Source organism: Diachasma alloeum, unplaced genomic scaffold (assembly GCF_001412515.2).
Source record: "Diachasma alloeum isolate Michigan unplaced genomic scaffold, Dall2.0 Dall_scaffold_00603, whole genome shotgun sequence".
NCBI classification, from domain to species: Eukaryota; Metazoa; Arthropoda; class Insecta; order Hymenoptera; family Braconidae; genus Diachasma; species Diachasma alloeum.
In genome coordinates, this window is record NW_021680735.1 from 153751 (window position 1) to 165509 (window position 11759).

Below are 11759 nucleotides of genomic sequence, written 5' to 3' on the forward strand. Positions count from 1 at the left end.
TTTCTGAAGAAATCGAAATGATCAGCTTAGCTTGTGCAGTCGACGGAAAAGTCTAGTTGATTTTTGAGTATACAGCAAGTGGGACGTTGCTTTTATATTGATATCGTTTTTTTTTTGCTTCCGAATGGAAACCTTGCAGAGATCGGCAGGAAAATAATTTTACATTATTAATATTTCATTGAATTATCATTTTTTTCGTAAAGAATAATAATACCAAATGTAGTTTTCATTGCGATACTAATGAGAAATGAAAGTGAAAAAAGAAACAAATAATTACCAATGAATAATGGTACAAAATTTATTTTCATTGTTATATCTATGGAAAATGAAAACCAGAAAATCTCAATTTTAGTTTTGAGGCTTTCGCGGCCATTATTAATGACTTGGTTGGCTTCCGGATGGATGCCGCGTTGAGTTTCAGCATTGCGCCGACGTTTCGCAAACATTGCAGTCTGCATCTTCAGGGCTATGAGCTCCGATTCTGAGCTCCGATGTGTGGGGGCAGTCCTTATATACCTTCCCTTGTGGTGGTGGGGGAAGGGGAAGGGGGGGGGAAGTCAGCCAATTATATGTTTTTAATTGATCAGCCAGCTGGTCAATTAAAAACATATGATTGGCTGACTTTCCCCCCCCCCTTCCCCTTCCCCCACCACCACAAGGGAAGGTATATAAGGACTGCCCCCACACATCGGAGCTCAGAATCGGAGCTCATAGCCCTGAAGATGCAGACTGCAATGTTTGCGAAACGTCGGCGCAATGCTGAAACTCAACGCGGCATCCATCCGGAAGCCAACCAAGTCAAAATCTCAATTTCTTTCGTCATTAACAATGAAACCAAATCAATTTTTCATTATCATAGTAATAGATACAAATCGTATCCAATAATATCCTTTAACGTCATAAGATGTGAAACACTATATAAACTCTCTTCTTCATTGAAAACTGATTGCCGTATGCCGGACCTAACTGCCTAACTGCTAATTTTTTGTTCATTGTCCATTTTTACTTGATATCTTATTTTAGCTCTTCCCTAAAAATATTCAATTAATGAGATAGATTTCATCATTAAATAGATGAGTATTCAATAATGTCTAGCTATAATTACTGATTAATTGAGTAATAGAAACTTTTTATTTCTGATTATCATCATAAGGAATGATATTTCGGTAATCATTGTCCATTGTCACAGTAATGAATATTTTGATGGTCAACATTACCCATTACCAGAACAATGAAAATATTCTTGTTTTTATTATTGATTAGATGAATATTGAGGAATATTTTCGATTTGATTATTGATTGAATGACTACTCTAAAATATTCAAGTGTAATTCCTGATGAGATAAATAATAATTTTTTATTGTTAATTGGTACTCATTGATACGGTATTTGAAAAATGTGAATTTCTCAATACTCATTCATAATATAATGAAAAATATTTACACGTTATTAGATATTAAGTAAAAAATATGTATTTGCGATGTAAATATTGGTGAAAATAATATTTGCGCCGATCTCTGAAGCCGTGTATTTGACCGATTTTCTGATTTTGATTCCAAATGGGCTGGAATGGCATGAAATGTGAAGAAATTATGGTTTTAGGGCCATGTCTGTGGGTGTATGTCACAAATTGGGTTTTTGATGATTAATTTTTGAAAAATTCAACATAAATACGGCGAAATTTGTAGATAAAAATCTGAAATTTTCGCTCATGTAGCTGTGATTGAGCCCAACTTTGGCGCGCTGTTTCAGCTCGATCGGTCTAGTAGATCCTGAGATATAACAACTTATTTAGATTTCAATTTTTCTTTCTTTTTTTTTAATTAATAAATTAAAATCAATAAATTTAAAAAACACTCATTTATTAAAGTCTCTCCTAAATAAATAAGTAGAAAATTCCTGAAAATGCATTTTACCTCACTTTTACGTTTTATCAAGCAATTTTTTCTGAATATTTTTCTCTGTGAAATGTTTTCCTCCAGACCTTAGAGTTTCAGAGATGTTTGTAAACTAATCGCTACAAAATTTCTTCAAATTTTCAAAACTGCAAAACCAATTACCAGACAATACCGCGGATATCTCCAAAAGGAAGAGATAAAAAACATTTCTCCGAGGATTTTACGATCTATAAAAAATTCATACATTTTTCTCCGAAGAAAACTCCCGTTTCTTGAACCTTCTCCTCCAAAAGTTGATTAAATTCAGAATTAATATCTCAAACCGAATAATGAATCTCTCCCTCATACTTGTTGATCTCGGCCTGAGATTATACGGAACGATAGCGGAAACCTGGGGATACCGATCCCTCTCGACCGCAGGAATGTGCACGGTCACAGATGTGAGTGTAAATGCGATATGGAAAAAGGGTTACGAGTGGGATCTAGCTGTAGCTCAAAATCGGTGGATTGGAATCAACGTGATTTTAGATTTAGTCGTAGTCTATTGGTTCGGACGTGCATGAGGAAATCACGGAACATTCTTGACCCCATTACTGAGTGACATGCTGCTTTATTTGTTGCTCTTGGAAGCTGTATAGGAAGTTCAAATTTGACGGGTGTTGATGTGTTTTGAGGGACGGGTTGCGCTTCTAGAGGGGATGTTGGGGATTAATCAGTCGAGGGAACCATAAATCGAAAGAGAAAATTGCCTTTATTTAGATCATTTGAAGCTGTTTGTCTACTGCACAGTTGACATAATATTGAAACGCGTGGGCATTAATAAAAAGGCGTTTGTTCAGGGGAGACTACTATGAGTTTTAAATGTCGCTATTGGAGTGACATTTCTCATGCATTGACGATCGATTATATAGCGGAGAGTGGGGCAAAATGAAACAGTTAAAAAACGACGGTTTAACACAATTCAAGCAAAAAAATATTTGTTTATTAAATATCTCTTTTGTTAACTTTTTTTTATTCTTGGGAGTACTGATGAGAAAATAATTCAAGAATATTCAATGTTCAAGAGAATGGGAAATTATTGAGGTTTGATGGGCGAAGATTTTGTCAATGGATTATTCGATTGAAAGTCAGCACCACATTTTCCTTTTTCCCCTCTGGGCCTCCCCCTGGGCCTTCCTTTGGATTTTGGATTTTGCTGTTTCATTTTTTTTTCAATTAATCCATTGACTAAATTTTCGCCCGTCAAAACTTCTCAATAACTGTCCATTCTACTGAATGGAAAATTATTATTCTCATCGGTACTCCCAAGAATAAAAAACAGTTGATTAAACAAAGATTTAATAACACTATTTTTTTTTGCTTGAATTGCGTCAAATGATCTTTTTTTGACTGTTTTATTTTGCCACATTCCCCCCTGTGTCTGACAATGAATAATTAGTGCAAAAAACTTAATTGTTCATTGTTCGTTTGCCCCGCAAATGCTTAAAATGTTAAAAATAGTTCAGGGCCTCCAATTTTTGAGTTACACAGGTTTTTTTTTTTTAATTTTTGAAAAAATGTGTACAATAACAATTACAAATTAGTTTTTTGAAATTCGACTCCTACACAGCTAATTTCGCTTTGTTTAATACAAAAATTTGCGCCATTTATGTAAAATAGGCAGAAAAATTATGCTTAAAATATTTAAAATATATTCTCGATTCTTTCAAAAACATTTTTTGGGCTATTTTACACGAATGTTGCAATTTTTCATTAAAAAAAAAAACGAAATTAGCAGTGCAGAAGTTGAATTTCAGAAAACTAATTCGTAATTGTTAAAATTTTGAAAAAAAAAACTCTGCAGCTCAAAAATGGGAGGCTCTGGACTATTTTTAACATTTTAAACGTCTGCGGAGCAAACAAACAATAAACAATTAATTTTTTTGCACTCCTCATTCGTTTTCAAACATACATAATCGACCTTTAATGTATAAGAATGCTCATTCCAGTAGCCCGTGACTTTTAAGACTCGTAGTAGTCTCTCCTTAAAATAAAATAGGACGATAGAAAATTAAATGTGTCAATAAAATAAAACGAGAGAAGAATGAATAACAAACACAAAAGTCACACTATCTTCAGAGATGTTCAAATGAAACAGAAACGAATGCATTATAAGTGGGATAATAGACATTCATAACATTACTCCCTCCTCTGGAAAACAAACAAACGTCCATCTACTGGGCAGTTTACCCTACATGGAGAGAAATATTGGATACAAATTATCTATGAAATCGTAAAAATTTTACTATACGGAAAGGCAATCGTGTAACGCAATTCCTCATTTTTGCGACATTTTTTAAATAGTGTGGGCGGCATTTCCAAATAAATTTTCTTGCTATACATATATTAAGGGAAGATGAATGAGTCACATTCATTGAACTAATAAGTCATTCTTTTCATTCTGACTGAGAATTTCCTTTGGAAAAAACTCGTCACCTCTCACAAATATCTCCATTCATTTGATTAGAATAAATGATTCATTTCTGTGAGCCTCCGCTCAGCTTCGTCAGCCTCTAATAGTTGTCCCCAAATCCTTTCATTCATACGAACAAGTCGAAGGACAAAACGGTCGCTCGAACGGTAGTCGACCTCTTGGGGACTCAGTACCTCCTCATGTTTTTAAGCATTCTCGTACGGATTAAGAATTTTAAACTTGAATTATCAGATTAAAACAGATTAAAACAGAATTAGGACAAGCCCAAAAAATCCCAGAACACAATTTTTGCCACTGTTATCTAAAATTTAACAGAACATCGGCAATTTGTCGACATACTGTATGCTGGGATTAAATACAAATTATTTTGTAAATATTTATGGAACTAGCAGGCAACAACAAAAGTTCAATGACTTTTCTTGTAGATCTTTCTTGTCGTGAAGTTCTTTACACGAACGATCTCCGGAGTTATTGGGAGTAATGAAAAATCTCTAGAGAAATGCCAATTTAAGCGTGAAATGGTTGAGACGATCTCCAATTACGTGAATTTTTACAGCGATTGTTAATCTTCCAAATTTGCTTTTATAGCTTCGTTTCAATTTAATTATAGCTTCGTTGAGCGCCCAACGTAGAAGAATGCGTGAGCGACACTCTATTTTTTATTTTAATTCGGGTCAAGTAGACAAACCTTGTCTCAACGTTTTTATTATTTATCAAAATATTAAGTAATCACTCATTAATTCCCGAACTAGCGAACGGTTGCTTCGCGCCCGTCGCTAGATTATTTTATATTAATTTATTTTATTGTTTTCTTTCCAATTTTTCTTTGTGGTTAGATTAAATTAAATTTATTGGATTCTATTCCCATTGTAGTATACAAATTGTGGGAACAATTTTTCTCATTTTCAAATGAAGAGATATTTATGTTAAATAATATCAGTATAATATAATAATTCCTCTCAATGAAATGAGAAAAATGCAGGGAGAGATGATCAGCAGGAAAATAAAAATTATGATTTTTCAATGTCTCCGGAAAGTTTTTAAATTTATATATTTTTTCAAATAATGAAAGAATACCCATCAATTCAATTTCTATCCTCACATTTTGATAGAATACATAAAAAAATAGCAAAGAATAAAAATCGGAGATGGAAAATTTTATCGAATTAATATAATGTAATATCTCTGAAACTAAGTGAGTCCTCGTAGATAGTATCAGTGATTATCAGCTATAATACCCCAAAACCTTCAAAATTATCGGATATTTCCCGAATGTTTATATACTGCAAACCTGATCCCGATCATTGATATCCAGGAAAACTTGGGGGAAATATCCGATGAATTTTGAAGGTCGAGGGGTATTCCGAGGACAATTTCTTCAATTCTGATTTTGGCCGATCAGGGTGCAGTGTTCGGGGTTACGGGACACATTTCACCAAAATGTGAGGAATATCTGTCAAATTCATAGAAAACAATTGACAGGCTACAGGGAAATTATCAGTGTGAAACGCGTCACGTGACTCCGAATACTGCAGTCTGATTGATCAAAATCAGAATTGAGGAAATTGTCGAGATAATTAACGACATGGTAACTAAATCGTGAAAAGAGTTCAGTCGAACGAATTTATCTTCAGGACGACTGCGTTTAGGGGAAATCTCAGAATAATTTCCTCGTAGATCATAAAATTCTCTACAGAAAATATTGTATGATATTTATCTTCGTAGTATTACTCAGTGTCCAGACAATCATTCAATAATTTAATCGAAAGTGCAAGAACGACACATCCCTATGGAAGTGTAACATTTAGAGAAGAACGCTAAGAGACTAGTATTTATTGTAGATCATAAAATTCTCTCCACAAGGCCCCTTGATATGATTTGTCCTAGCATAAATAGCAATTCATTATGGAGAAGTAATAAACTTAGAAGCGGCAAAGAATACTGCATGGATTATTATTCTGTAAAATCTCCGAAACTTTACGATTCACAGAAAAATCGGGTTGTAAGGAGCGAAAATTTCAGATCATATTCAAAAAAAATATTGCGAAAAAAAATAAGTTGGAGATTTTTGTTGAGTTAATTTTTTATTTTAAAAAAATTCGATTCTCCACTTTTGATTGGCAGAAGACATGACATGGGATTATGACCTAGGGGAGAGTGGGGCAAAATGAAGCAGTCAAAAAAACGACTGTTTGACACAATTCAAGCAAAAAAGATTTTTTTAAATTAAGTTTTTTTGTTAACTTTTTTTTATTCCTGGCAGCACTGATGAGAATAATAATTTTCCATTCAATAGAATGGACAATTATTGAGAAGTTTTGATGGGCCAAGATTTTGTCAATGGATTATTCGATTGAAATTCAACATCATATTTTCCTTTTTCCCTCTCTGGGTCTCCCCCTGGGCCACGCTCTGGACTTTGGATTTTGCTGTTTCAATTTCTTTTCAATTAATCCATTGACAAAATCTTCGCCCGTCAAAACTTCTCAATAATTTTCCATTCTACTGAATAGAAAATTATTATTCTCATCAGTCCTCCCAAGAATAAAAAACAAATCTAAAAAGAAAAATTTGTTTTGCTTGAATTGCGTCAAACAGTCGTTTTTTACTGTTTCATTTTGCTCCATTCTCCCCTACTGAATCAGACCCCTGAGGAACAACCGCGCGGAAAGTATTTTTAATTTTTTCTCTCGAAAAACGAAAAAGTTTTTCTCCCGGGGTGAACCTCCCCTTAACGCTAAGTGGAAAACTAACACGAAACAGTGATACGTTTAGTCTTCATCGATAACTTTTAAAGTAGCTCTACCCTTCGACCGGGCTACGCTGTACTTTTGGATATTTTCAGTTTTTAAATTTTTCAACTAAATTGGATGGAAAAAATTTGAAAAAATTCATACCCAGTCAGTACTATCTAAATTAAATTTCGCAAAATATTGATATTTTTTCAAACATTTCCCTCTTATAAATAAATACTAAAACTTATTTGCAAAACGGTCAACTATTTTTTATGAAATGTCAAAAAAATTCTTGATTTTTCCACATCTAATGAAAAAAAATTCAGATTTTAATCTTTTATTACAATAGAAATGTTGATTTTCACATAAGACACTGGGTTAAATCCTAATTTTTAAACATTTCTTCTTTGAAAAACCAAAACGACAATTAAATTAAGAAAAAAATTAGCATTCCGAATCTAATCGAGTTTTCTGCAATTTTTTCCAGTTTGCAATAATCTTTGAATTTACCGTTAGGGTAGAACTACTTTAAATTCGACATATCCATTTAAAAATTGCCGAGGACGGCAGAAACCGGGGCTGTCGTGGCACTCACTGGAACACCCTAGGAAAACCTTTTCCGCATCATTACCCGCCCGAGATAATCGCAAACCAATTTCCCCCGCACCCGTATCTCCTCCAGAACTCGAAGACTTCCCTCATAAAACAACCTGATCCCAAGTGTTTCAAATTGGGAATTTCCCCGGCGAAACTCTCCAAAACCCCAGGTACCGATTTTCCGATGGAAAAAATTACCCAAGAAATTCCAAAAATGCACCCCCCCCCCCCCNCCCCCCCCCGGAAAGGTAAAAAAAGTCCCAAAGGTCCCCACGCAGGACCCAGTCCGAGGTGGGGGTTCTCAACGGACTTATCGATTGATGTCCCTAAAAAGTGCCCTTCCGGCCCTGGATAACCGCTCCTAAAGAGAGAGAGCTAAACCCGAATAACTTCAAAACGAAGTGGGAAGGAGCAGAAAAAAAATAACGCATCGAGGAAGAGGGGAGTGCGCGCTAACTCACCTCGTGCCACATTCCGCTGGGGCTCCCAACGTATCCAACGGAGATGAGAAACAGAAAATCGGAGGAGGAGACGCCTCGATATCAAAATACTTCCGCAACTCGAGGGAATTGAAAAATCACTCACAACCCTCAAACCTCAAAATCACTCGACAACTCAGAACTTCACGACATAAGACTTCACTCGCACAATTCTCCCAGAGGAGCGAAGAATCCGCGAAAAAACACTTGAGCACTCGAAAAGGGGCAGATTAATTTCCCCGCTCGATTTTCCTTTCTCAGTCGATAACTCAAACTCACAAAACTCATAAAATCCGGTGATAATCCCTTGTATGGTGATGTCTGAAGACTGGTATGTAGATTATTGCGTGATTATGCACGCCATTTTGCGTTTTAAACCCAATTTTGAAACGGAAATACTTCGGCAACTCGAAGAAACTCAAAGAACTCACAACAACTCGAGTGAAAAAAAACTTCACTTCTCACTCAAAAAATTACACTCAAATGCATTAATCCCAGTTAACGATGGATTTCACTATTTTATCGATCCATTTCCCCGCAATATCGATCCATAGATTCTCAAAAATCATTGATAAATGTCCGATAAACGTGATGTGCGCATGAGTAACGCGTTACAACGGTACGTGACGGAAATGATAAACACATTAGGTGAATTTAAAATGCCATAGAATCGCTAATAAACCGAGGAACGACAGTCAGTCGTGAAAGATCTTCCCAACGGTCACGGGACGTGTGCGATCACCGGGCAATCCCCTACTCCCGGTGCGACTCAGAGCGACTGGTTTCGTCTTGTGGTGGGATAAAAGTGTTTTACCCCCACCTTTCTGAGGCGCTCGGCCCACGTTTATGTACCTATTTTACCTTCTTGGTTGTATGGCCTTACAACCGGCGAGTACTGTATCAAACGGTATTTCCGTGGAATGACTTCGTGGAGAGGAGTTTTCATGCTCGCGGGGGCGGGGGGGAGCTGATGATGAGAAAAATTTAATGATCGAGTTTTTTAGGGGGAGCGGGAAGCTGCGATGGAGAGGAAATTTTGAGTGAGGGGCGGGGGGAAGGGGATTTTCCGTTGTTTGATGAATTATAACTAGGGAGAAATGAAGGATTCAGGGAAAGTGTCAGTGGGGATTTTCAGAAAAAGGTCTTAATGTTTTTTGCTAGAGAGGGTAATTAGATAGATATTTCCGCTGGAATTGTTGATTTTTTGCTTCCGAACGGCAGTCACACTGATTATGATTCAAACATCTGAAATAGTATATTTCGTTACGAGTGCGGAAAAGTTTCCCCACTCGCCTTCAGCTCGTGCTATAAACCTCCCACGAGCCAAAAAACACTTTTCCCACGAGTATTGAACGATATTTTTCATCACAATGTGTGGAAAAGGGGCGTTTAAAAAGTTACTTTTTCGCATAGCGTGATGAAATAATATATTTCGTAACGAGTGCAAAAAAGTGTTTTTCGTCCGGCGGGTTTACGGGCCTTCTGACGAAAAATTGCATTCATTCCACGGTCCAAAAGTATTTTCTGACGAATGTGATTATAGGCCTCGCCTTCGCCCCGGCCTACAAAGCCACATTCGTTAGAAAATACTTTGTGGACCTTGTGATGAAAATAACTATTTAGGGATTCTGGGCCCTATGACATAAAATAGTATACGAAACTCGTGCGTAATGGTGTTTTTTGACTCGTGGGAAGTTGTAAAACGAGCCGAAGGCGAGTTTTACAATCCCACGAGCCAAAAAACCCATTACGCACTTGTTGCGTAATATACTATTTTGTCATTGGGCCCGAAAACCGCTTCGCTCCGCGGACGCGGAGCGTCCGTGAAACGCTGCCTTACGGCCGGAATAAGAAAATAGTATATTTCGTCATTAGGCCGAAATAGTATATTTCGTCACCAGGCCGAAAAAAACTTTTCTGGCGAATATGAGTTTGGAGCCCGAGCCGAAGGCGAGGGCTGCAATCATATGAGCTAGAAAAGTTTTCTTTGGCCGTATGACGAACAGTATTTTTTTGTCATTCCGGCCGTGAGGCAGAGATTCACGGACGCGGAGCGGAGCGGAGCTCGCTTCGCTCGGTAGAATCGCGGATTCTGGGCACCTATGGCATAAAATATTGTTCGACACACGGCCATGGGAACTTTTCTACCTCATATGATTACAGAACTCGCCTTCGGCTCGTCCTGTAACCTCATATTCGCCAGAAAACTTCCTCACGACCTAGTGTCGAAATATACTATTCGTTCCGGCTGCCTAATAATCACAGACAAGAAATGAACCTTTAAATGAAACAATAATAATGATATGATAGCAATCTTGTAACTTAGGAATAAAATATTAGTTGATAAATTTTCCTCTATATGAGATATTTTCATCCTGAAAAGGCACCGTCTGGTGTGAATTATCCGCCTCTTGAACCAAATCTTTCGTTGCTGTCGAAAACAGAACAATTATTCATGTTTGAGACTTTCAGATTCGAACCAAACAAATTCTTTTTTGGCAATTTTCAACTAGCGATTTTGTTGGCCCAAACAAGACTTGTTTGACAAAGTGTTTGTTTTTCTCTCAGCGTATACCTACGAGAGCCTTTCATCATCGATGCACTCTCTAACTGTTCCGACAAAATTTCAGAATATCCTAGACTTTCTTAGTATTTATCGTCTAAATGTCAATTTCAACATGAAAAAAATCCAAACACACTTGTAATTTCATTTAATAATCATGAAATTGACTGATTTGTAAAAAAAATGTGTGATGAACTCTTTTCGTTTGAAGATATTTGGAATTACTTGAGAATCTAATATGAACCGTTCAGCAATATTCATGAATTTTGTAATTATAATTTTTCTGGGAAAATCCAAAAATACATTTTTTGCAAATAATTGAATGTCGTGTATGAAAAGTCCTCTGGTGAACTCCGATAAGATTTTTCTTGTTGAAAATATTTGCGATCTTAGATGTAAATTTGTTTTTAAGACTCATCGAGTTTTACCACTTTGTTAATGGAGTAATTTGAGAAGAATAGGTTTTTTTTATTCTAATTACTGGACGTGTGTGTTTAGTCGGATGGTCTGCAGGCTCTGTTTGCTCAGCAAATGGCCAGGCAATGTTGGACTGGTCCTCGAAATGCTGACGAAAATAGATGTGAGAGGTTCTTGCGATGCGAGGAATTGTTCAAGAGGAGGACGATTTGTTCAAATCTAAATTCCTGTCGATCTCACTGGTCATCATCGATTGCAACCGCTACTTTCAATTAAATCAGCTTCGAATATATCCAAATACTATGGCCATTCTTTTTTCGTTCATACCGTGTTTTTAAAGTGCAATAAATATTTTATAAATTATTTTGCTAATTTTTTCAATTTCATTTTCATGTATGAAAGCTGTAAAAATGACTCGTCATGTAATTTCTATTTTTCAATTATATCTATTATTCATTTGTTGAAAGAAATCTAGTAATTGCAATTTCCGCACGATTGGCTTCGCGGCAGATCATATCAAATACATCAAAAAATGAAAAATGAAAATGAAAATGACAGCTTATCATTTTACAGTGTAAACACTGAAGTCATATCTTC